This window comes from Oncorhynchus nerka, unplaced genomic scaffold, assembly GCF_034236695.1.
Source record: "Oncorhynchus nerka isolate Pitt River unplaced genomic scaffold, Oner_Uvic_2.0 unplaced_scaffold_4989, whole genome shotgun sequence".
NCBI classification, from domain to species: domain Eukaryota; kingdom Metazoa; phylum Chordata; class Actinopteri; order Salmoniformes; family Salmonidae; genus Oncorhynchus; species Oncorhynchus nerka.
The window spans coordinates 2,565-13,654 of NW_027036316.1; the positions used below are offsets into that span (position 1 = coordinate 2,565).

General features: G+C 27.5%; 1 pseudogene; it reads right to left on the reverse strand.

The window, feature by feature from the left end:
- Window positions 1-645: 645 nt before the first annotated feature.
- On the reverse strand, window positions 646-2,359 carry LOC135566432 (PCI domain-containing protein 2-like; annotated as a pseudogene).
- Between the last annotated feature and the right edge of the window lie 8,731 nt (window positions 2,360-11,090).

Here is an 11,090-nt window from a genome sequence, read left to right on the forward strand (position 1 = left end):
CTAAGGTTAGCCTGATCCCTACCTACACTGGACTTACAGCCAACAACTAAGGGTTAGCCTGATCCCTACCTCCCCTGGACTTACAGCCAACAACTAAGAGGTTAGCCTGATCCCTACCTCCCCTGGACTTACAGCAACAACAGATCCTACCTACACTGGATTTATAGCCAACAACTAAGGGTTAGCCTGATCTCTACCTACACTGGACTTACAGCCAACAACTAAGGGTTAGCCTGATCCCTACCTACACTGGACTTACAGCCAACAACTAAGGGTTAGCCTGATCCCTACCTACACTGGACTTACAGCCAACAACTAAGGGTTAGCCTGATCCCTACCTACACTGGACTTACAGCCAACAACTAAGGGTTAGCCTGATCCCTACCTACACTGGACTTACAGCCAACAACTAAGGGTTAGCCTTATCCCTACCTACACTGGACTTACAGCCAACAACTAAGGGTTAGCCTGATCCCTACCTACACTGGACTTACAGCCAACAAGGTTGCGTTCAAGATTTAAATTGTTTTTTCCAAGGTTAACAATGTAAATGAAAGCGAGTGGTTATATTTTAACATGTACTATAATTATATAAATCATTCATCATTCACACTTCCTTAATAAACAAAAATGTGGTACAAGGAGTAAAACAACAAAACTTTTATTCAAAATGTATAAAATATGACAAAATAAAATGCAAACTAAATAATAAGGAAATATATTTCTGGGAACAGTTCCTGGGTGAAGGGGATTCTGGGATACGTAGATTAGGAAGATGATGACAGCAGGGGGAATGGATTGGCCTTGCTGACGACCAGTTTCTGGTGCTGGTGAGAGATGTAGCCCTTGATGTGACCCTAGAAGAGAGGAAGAGAGTTCATCTGCTGCTTCATGTTTTACGACTGTCTGAAATATCAGGTGGAAGCACATGGTCAGAGGAAAAGGTGTGTGTGGTGGGATCTCACCTCACAGATTAGGTTGGCCAGGATACACTGCACCTCGTCAATGTCCACCTCTTCCACCTGCATCATTTTCAGAGCTACCAGGAAGGCATCTAGGGGCAACTGGTGAGTCTTCAGCAGCTGGTACCTAACCCACATACCACAAACATGTTAACAGAAAGTCATTATCGGTCATAGGTTCACACACACACACACACACACACACACTATGCCAATTCACACTATAGGGCTGACCTGAATCGTACTGTGCTGCCTCAGATAATTTATTTTCACATTGTCCTTTCAGTGCGGTTCCAGCAACTATGATGGATGTGTAACTGCACCAGCCCATTCATTGACTTGGCTCAGTAGTGTGAAAAGTGTAACCAGGCCAGACACAGTCCAGCTGACTTGGCTCAGTAGGGTTAAAAGTGTAACCAGGCCAGGACAGTCCAGCTGGACTTGGCTCAGTAGTGTGAAAAGTGTAACCAGGCCAGGACAGTCCAGCTGGACTTGGCTCAGTAGGGTTAAAAGTGTAACCAGGCCAGGACAGTCCAGCTGGACTTGGTGAGTAGACTCACACTTTCTTGAAGAGGTTCCGGTAGGTGATGATCTTGAGCTTCTCGAGGATGAGGAAGATGCCACAGCGGATGAAGAAGGTCTCGTGCTTGGCCAAGGCCTCGTTCAACAGCAGCAGGTTGCCCTCACTGTTACAGAGACAGAGAGACAGAAATTAGAAAAAGAGGGGGAAGGAGGGAGTAGGGGGAGAGAGGAGAAAGAGAGATGGCAAGGAGCGGGCGGGTGGTGACACTCACCTCACAGCTTTCGTGACGTCGGCAAACTGCATGAGGTCGTACTTCCTGAGCAGCTGGTGATTAGGCATGTGACCCTGAATCAACATGAGCAACACCAGTCTTAGTCTCTGATTGACAGTCAAGCTTTTTTAATTTGATTTGAATTCAGACGTGTGTGGCTAGATGAGTGTATGTTTGAGCTCTCTCAGTGAGGCACTCTGTCTCACCAGCAACATCTTGACAGGCAGTAGATGAGGATCATGCGTTTGTTCCTCTGGCTGGAGCGGTGGCAGTGCTGGAAGGAGAAGGACAGGTACTCCTCGGCTGGTTTGTAGTCGTTGTCGAACATGGCCTTGCGGCCTACGTAGTATTTGTAGGGTGACTCTCTGGGCCATACTGTAATCATCCTTCAGGTTGGAGCTGTCGATGTCTTGATCAGTGGCTTACACAGGTGTAGCTTGTTGATCTGGACACACACACAAACCGTTTAGACACACACAAAGTAGGGCCTATTCATGTAAACAAAACTTCACCCAATCACACTACTGTCTTACCTTGAAGTAGATCTTGAAGAGCTGATTGATGAGAAACAACATTCCCACTTCTGGAGTCGTCAATCCCAGCCCGACTGTATACGTATAACAGTCAAGACATAATGAGCAAGGGGGATATGGTTGCTACAGTAAAGGTTGTAAGATATATAGTTTAATATGCTGTTAGATATGCTGTAAGATTAATTTATATGTTGTAAGATATATAGTTTAATATGCTGTTAGATATATAGTTTAATATGCTGTAAGATATATAGTTTAATATGCTGTAAGATATATGCTGTTAGTAGTTTAATATGCTGTTAGATATATAGTTTAATATGCTGTTAGATATAAGATATATAGTTTAATATGCTGTTAGATATATAGTTTAATATGCTGTAAGATATATAGTTTAATATGCTGTTAGTTAGTTTAATATATATATATTTAATATGCTGTTAGATATATAGTTTAATATGCTGTAAGATATATAGTTTAATATGCTATTCAAGCAAGTTAGATATATGTTTAATATGCTGCTGTTAGATATAGTTTAATATAGAGTTTAATATGCTAGTTGAATATGCTGTTAGATATATAGTTTTGAATATGCTGTTAGATATATAGTTTAATATGCTGTTAGATATATAGTTTAATATGCTGTTAGATATATAGTTTAATATGCTGTTAGATATATAGTTTAATATGCTGTTAGATATATAGTTTAATATGCTGTAAGATATATAGTTTAATATGCTGTTAGATATAGTTTATGCATATTAAGATATATAGTTTAATATGCTGTTATATAGTTTATAGCTGTTAGATATATAGTTTAATATGCTATTAGATATATAGTTTAATATGCTGTTAGATATAGTTTAATATGCTGTTAGATATAGTTTAATATGCTGTTAGATATATAGTTTAATATGCTGTAAGATATATAGTTTAATATGCTGTAAGAGTTTATATAGTAGTTTAATATGCTGTTAGATATATGCTGTTAGATATATAGTTTAATATGCTGTTAGATATATAGTTTAATATGCTTTTGTAAGATATATAGTTTAATATGCTGTTAGATATAGTTTAATATGCTGTTAGATATATAATTTAATATGCTGCTTAAGATATATATAGTTTATATAGATATATAGTTTAATATGCTGTCTGCTGTTTAATATGCTGTTAGATATATAGTTTAATATGCTGTTAGATATATAGTTTAATATGCTGTTAGATATATAGTTTAATATGCTGTTAGATATATAGTTTAATATGCTGTTAGATATATAGTTTAATATGCTGTTAGATATAGTTTAATATGCTGTCTGCTGTTAGATATATAGTTTAATATGCTGTTAGATATATAGTTTAATATGCTGTTGTTAGTTTAATATGCTGTTAGATATATAGTTTAATATGCTGTCTACTGTTAGATATATAGTTTAATATGCTGTTAGATATATAGTTTAATATGCTGTCTACTGTTAGATATATAGTTTAATATGCTGTTAGATATATAGTTTAATATGCTGTTAGATATAGTTTAATATGCTGTTAGATATATAGTTTAATATGCTGTAAGATATATAGTTTAATATGCTGTTAGATATATAGTTTAATATGCTGTTAGATATATAGTTTAATATGCTGTAAGATATATAGTTTAATATGCTGTAAGATATATAGTTTAATATGCTGTTAGATATATAGTTTAATAGTTAGATATAGTTTAATATGCTGTAAGATATATAGTTTAATATGCTGTATAGATATATAGTTTAATATGCTGTAAGATATATAGTTTAATATGCTGTTAGATATATAGTTTAATATGCTGTAAGATATATAGTTTAATATGCTGTTAGATATAGTTTAATATGCTGTACGATATAGTTTAATATGCTGTACGATATATAGTTTAATATGCTGTTAGATATATAGTTTAATATGCTGTACGATATAGTTTAATATGCTGTAAGATATAGTTTAATATGCTGTAAGATATATAGTTTAATATGCTGTACGATATAGTTTAATATGCTGTAAGATATAGTTTAATATGCTGTAAGATATATAGTTTAATATGCTGTTAGATATATAGTTTAATATGCTGTCTGCTGTTAGATATATAGTTTAATATGCTGTTAGATATATAGTTTAATATGCTGTTAGATATATAGTTTAATATGCTGTCTGCTGTTAGATATATAGTTTAATATGCTGTCTGCTGTTAGATATATAGTTTAGTATGCTGTACGATATATAGTTTAATATGCTGTTAGATATATAGTTTAATATGCTGTACGATATAGTTTAATATGCTGTAAGATATAGTTTAATATGCTGTAAGATATATAGTTTAATATGCTGTACGATATAGTTTAATATGCTGTAAGATATAGTTTAATATGCTGTAAGATATATAGTTTAATATGCTGTTAGATATATAGTTTAATATGCTGTTAGATATATAGTTTAATATGCTGTTAGATATATAGTTTAATATGCTGTTAGATATAGTTTAATATGCTGTCTACTGTTAGATATATAGTTTAATATGCTGTTAGATATATAGTTTAATATGCTGTTAGATATAGTTTAATATGCTGTTAGATATATAGTTTAATATGCTGTAAGATATATAGTTTAATATGCTGTTAGATATATAGTTTAATATGCTGTTAGATATATAGTTTAATATGCTGTTAGATATATAGTTTCTACTGTTAGATATATAGTTTAATATGCTGTTAGATATATAGTTTAATATGCTGTTAGATATATAGTTTAATATGCTGTCTACTGTTAGATATATAGTTTAATATGCTGTTAGATATATAGTTTAATATGCTGTCTGCTGTTAGATATATAGTTTAATATGCTGTTAGATATAGTTTAATATGCTGTTAGATATAGTTTAATATGCTGTTAGATATAGTTTAATATGCTGTTAGATATATAGTTTAATATGCTGTTAGATATTTAGTTTAATATGCTGTTAGATATATAGTTTAATATGCTGTTAGATATAGTTTAATATGCTGTTAGATATAGTTTAATATGCTGTTAGATATAGTTTAATATGCTGTTAGATATATAGTTTAATATGCTGTTAGATATTTAGTTTAATATGCTGTCTACTGTTAGATATATAGTTTAATATGCTGTCTACTGTTAGATATTTAGTTTAATATGCTGTTAGATATTTAGTTTAATATGTTAGATATAGTTTAATATATATAGTTTAATATGCTGTTAGATATAGTTTAATATGCTGTTAGATATAGTTTAATATGCTGTTAGATATATAGTTTAATATGCTGTAAGATATAGTTTAATACTGTTAGATATATAGTTTAATATGCTGTAAGATATATAGTTTTATATATATAGTTTAATATGCTGTTAGATATATAGTTTAATATGCTGTTAGATATATAGTTTAATATGCTGTTAGATATATAGTTTAATATGCTGTTAGATATATAGTTTAATATGCTGTTAGATATATAGTTTAGTATGCTGTTAGATATAGTTTAATATGCTGTTAGATATATAGTTTAATATATGTCACTGTTAGATATATAGTTTAATATGCTGTCTGCTGTTAGATATATAGTTTAATATGCTGTTAGATATATAGTTTAATATGCTGTTAGATATAGTTTAATATGCTGTTAGATATAGTTTAATATGCTGTTAGATATATAGTTTATATATATGCTGTTAGATATATAGTTTAATATGCTGTTAGATATATAGTTTAATATGCTGTGAGATATATAGTTTAATATGCTTTAAGATATATATATAATATGTTTAGATATAGTTTCTATGCTGTTAGATATTTAGTTTAATATGCTGTTAGATATATAGTTTAATATGCTGTTAGATATATAGTTTAATATGCTGTTAGATATATAGTTTAATATGCTGTTAGATATATAGTTTAATATGCTGTTAGATATATAGTTTAATATGCTGTTAGATATATAGTTTAATATGCTGTTAGATATATAGTTTAATATGCTGTTAGATATATAGTTTAATATGCTGTAATATTTAATATATATAGTTTAATATGCTGTAAGATATATATTTAATATGCTGTTAGATATATAGTTTAATATGCTGTAGATATAGTTTAATATGCTGTTAGATATATAGTTTAATATGCTGTAAGATATATAGTTTAATATGCTGTTAGATATATAGTTTAATATGCTGTTAGATATATAGTTTAATATGCTGTTAGATATATAGTTTAATATGCTGTTAGATATATAGTTTAATATGCTGTTAGATATAGTTAGAGATATAGTTTAATATGCTGTTAGATATATAGATTAATATATTTTAGATATATGCTGTTAGATATATAGTTTAATATGCTGTTAGATATATAGTTTAATATGCTGTCTGCTGTTAGATATATAGTTTAATATGCTGTCTGCTGTTAGATATATAGTTTAATATGCTGCTGTTAGATATATAGTTTAATATGCTGCAAGATATATAGTTTAATATGCTGTAAGATATATAGTTTAATATGCTGTTAGATATAGTTTAATATGCTGTTAGATATATAGCTGTAAGATATATAGTTTAATATGCTGTAAGATATATAGTTTAATATGCTGTTAGATATATAGTTTAATATGCTGTTAGATATATAGTTTAATATGCTGTCAAGATATATAGTTTAATATGCTGTAAGATATATAGTAATATGCTGTTAGATATAGTTTAATATGCTGTTAGATATATAGTTTAATATGCTTAAGATATATAGTTTAATATGCTGTTAGATATATAGTTTATTATGCTGTTAGATATATAGTTTAATATGCTGTTAGATATATAGTTTAATATGCTGTTAGATATATAGTTTAATATGCTGTAAGATATATAGTTTAATATGCTGTTAGATATATAGTTTAATATGCTGTCTGGGTTGTTAGATATATAGTTTAATATGCTGTTAGATATATAGTTTAATATGCTGTTAGATATAGTTTAATATGCTGTTCATTGTTAGATATATAGTTTAATATGCTGTTAGATATATAGTTTAATATGCTGTTAGATATAGTTTAATATGCTGTTAGATATATAGTTTAATATGCTGTAAGATATATAGTTTAATATGCTGTAAGATATAGTAATGTTTAATATGCTGTTAGATATATAGTTTAATATGCTGTAAGATATATAGTTTTAATATGCTGTTATAGCAGTTTAACATGCTGTCTACTGTTAGATATATGTGATTAATATGCTGTCTGCTGTTAGATATATAGTTTAATATGTCAGATATATATTTAATATGCTGTTAGATATATAGTTTAATATGCTGTTAGATATATAGTTTAATATGCTGTTAGATATATAGTTTAATATGCTGTTAAGATATATAGTTTAATATGCTGTTAGATATATAGTTTAATATGCTGTCTGCTGTTAGATATATAGTTTAATATGCTGTTAGATATATAGTTTAATATGCTGTTAGATATATAGTTTAATATGCTGTTAGATATATAGTTTAATATGCTGTTAGATATAGTTTAATATGCTGTTAGATATATAGTTTAATATGCTGTACTGATGTATAGATATATAGTTTAATATGCTGTTAGATATATAGTTTAATATGCTGTATAGATATATAGTTTAATATGCTGTAAGATATATAGTTTAATATGCTGTTAGATATATAGTTTAATATGCTGTTAGATATATAGTTTAATATGCTGTTAGATATATAGTTTAATATGCTGTTAGATATATAGTTTAATATGCTGTCTACTGTTAGATATATAGTTTAATATGCTGTCTGCTGTTAGATATATAGTTTAATATGCTGTTAGATATATAGTTTAATATGCTGTTAGATATATAGTTTAATATGCTGTTAGATATATAGTTTAATATGCTGTTAGATATATAGTTTAATATGCTGTTAGATATATAGTTTAATATGCTGTTAGATATATAGTTTAATATGCTGTTAGATATTTAGTTTAATATGCTGTCTGCTGTTAGATATATAGTTTAATATGCTGTTAGATATAGTTTAATATGCTGTTAGATATAGTTTAATATGCTGTTAGATATAGTTTAATATGCTGTTAGATATATAGTTTAATATGCTGTTAGATATATAGTTTAATATGCTGTTAGATATATAGTTTAATATGCTGTAAGATATATAGTTTAATATGCTGTTAGATATATAGTTTAATATGCTGTCTACTGTTAGATATATAGTTTAATATGCTGTTAGATATATAGTTTAATATGCTGTTAGATATATAGTTTAATATGCTGTTAGATATATAGTTTAATATGCTGTTAGATATATAGTTTAATATGCTGTTAGATATATAGTTTAATATGCTGTTAGATATATAGTTTAATATGCTGTTAGATATATAGTTTAATATGCTGTAAGATATATAGTTTAATATGCTGTAAGATATATAGTTTAATATGCTGTTAGATATATAGTTTAATATGCTGTTAGATATATAGTTTAATATGCTGTTAGATATATAGTTTAATATGCTGTTAGATATATAGTTTAATATGCTGTCTGCTGTTAGATATATAGTTTAATATGCTGTTAGATATATAGTTTAATATGCTGTTAGATATATAGTTTAATATGCTGTTAGATATATAGTTTAATATGCTGTTAGATATATAGTTTAATATGCTGTCTGCTGTTAGATATATAGTTTAATATGCTGTCTGCTGTTAGATATATAGTTTAATATGCTGTTAGATATATAGTTTAATATGCTGTTAGATATATAGTTTAATATGCTGTTAGATATATAGTTTAATATGCTGTAAGATATATAGTTTAATATGCTGTTAGATATATAGTTTAATATGCTGTCTGCTGTTAGATATATAGTTTAATATGCTGTTAGATATATAGTTTAATATGCTGTTAGATATATAGTTTAATATGCTGTTAGATATATAGTTTAATATGCTGTTAGATATATAGTTTAATATGCTGTTAGATATAGTTTAATATGCTGTAAGATATATAGTTTAATATGCTGTTAGATATATAGTTTAATATGCTGTCTGCTGTTAGATATATAGTTTAATATGCTGTTAGATATATAGTTTAATATGCTGTTAGATATAGTTTAATATGCTGTCTACTGTTAGATATATAGTTTAATATGCTGTTAGATATATAGTTTAATATGCTGTTAGATATAGTTTAATATGCTGTTAGATATATAGTTTAATATGCTGTAAGATATATAGTTTAATATGCTGTTAGATATATAGTTTAATATGCTGTTAGATATATAGTTTAATATGCTGTAAGATATATAGTTTAATATGCTGTTAGATATAGTTTAATATGCTGTCTACTGTTAGATATATAGATTAATATGCTGTCTGCTGTTAGATATATAGTTTAATATGCTGTTAGATATATAGTTTAATATGCTGTTAGATATAGTTTAATATGCTGTTAGATATATAGTTTAATATGCTGTTAGATATAGTTTAATATGCTGTTAGATATATAGTTTAATATGCTGTTAGATATATAGTTTAATATGCTGTTAGATATATAGTTTAATATGCTGTTAGATATATAGTTTAATATGCTGTTAGATATATAGTTTAATATGCTGTTAGATATATAGTTTAATATGCTGTTAGATATTTAGTTTAATATGCTGTCTGCTGTTAGATATATAGTTTAATATGCTGTTAGATATAGTTTAATATGCTGTTAGATATAGTTTAATATGCTGTTAGATATTTAGTTTAATATGCTGTTAGATATATAGTTTAATATGCTGTATAGATATATAGTTTAATATGCTGTAAGATATATAGTTTAATATGCTGTTAGATATATAGTTTAATATGCTGTTAGATATATAGTTTAATATGCTGTAAGATATATAGTTTAATATGCTGTTAGATATATAGTTTAATATGCTGTTAGAGATATAGTTTAATATGCTGTAAGATATATAGTTTAATATGCTGTTAGATATATAGTTTAATATGCTGTTAGATATAGTTTAATATGCTGTTAGATATATAGTTTAATATGCTGTTAGATATATAGTTTAATATGCTGTTAGATATATAGTTTAATATGCTGTTAGATATATAGTTTAATATGCTGTTAGATATATAGTTTAATATGCTGTTAGATATATAGTTTAATATGCTGTAAGATATATAGTTTAATATGCTGTAAGATATATAGTTTAATATGCTGTTAGATATATAGTTTAATATGCTGTCTGCTGTTAGATATATAGTTTAATATGCTGTAAGATATATAGTTTAATATGCTGTTAGATATATAGTTTAATATGCTGTTAGATATATAGTTTAATATGCTGTTAGATATATAGTTTAATATGCTGTCTGCTGTTAGATATATAGTTTAATATGCTGTTAGATATATAGTTTAATATGCTGTTAGATATATAGTTTAATATGCTGTTAGATATATAGTTTAATATGCTGTCTGCTGTTAGATATATAGTTTAATATGCTGTCTGCTGTTAGATATATAGTTTAATATGCTGCAAGATATATAGTTTAATATGCTGTAAGATATATAGTGTAATATGCTGTTAGATATATAGTTTAATATGCTGTAAGATATATAGTTTAATATGCTGTCTGCTGTTAGATATATAGTTTAATATGCTGTCTGCTGTTAGATATATAGTTTATTATGCTGTTAGATATATAGTTTAATATGCTGTTAGATATATAGTTTAATATGCTGTTAGATATATAGTTTAATA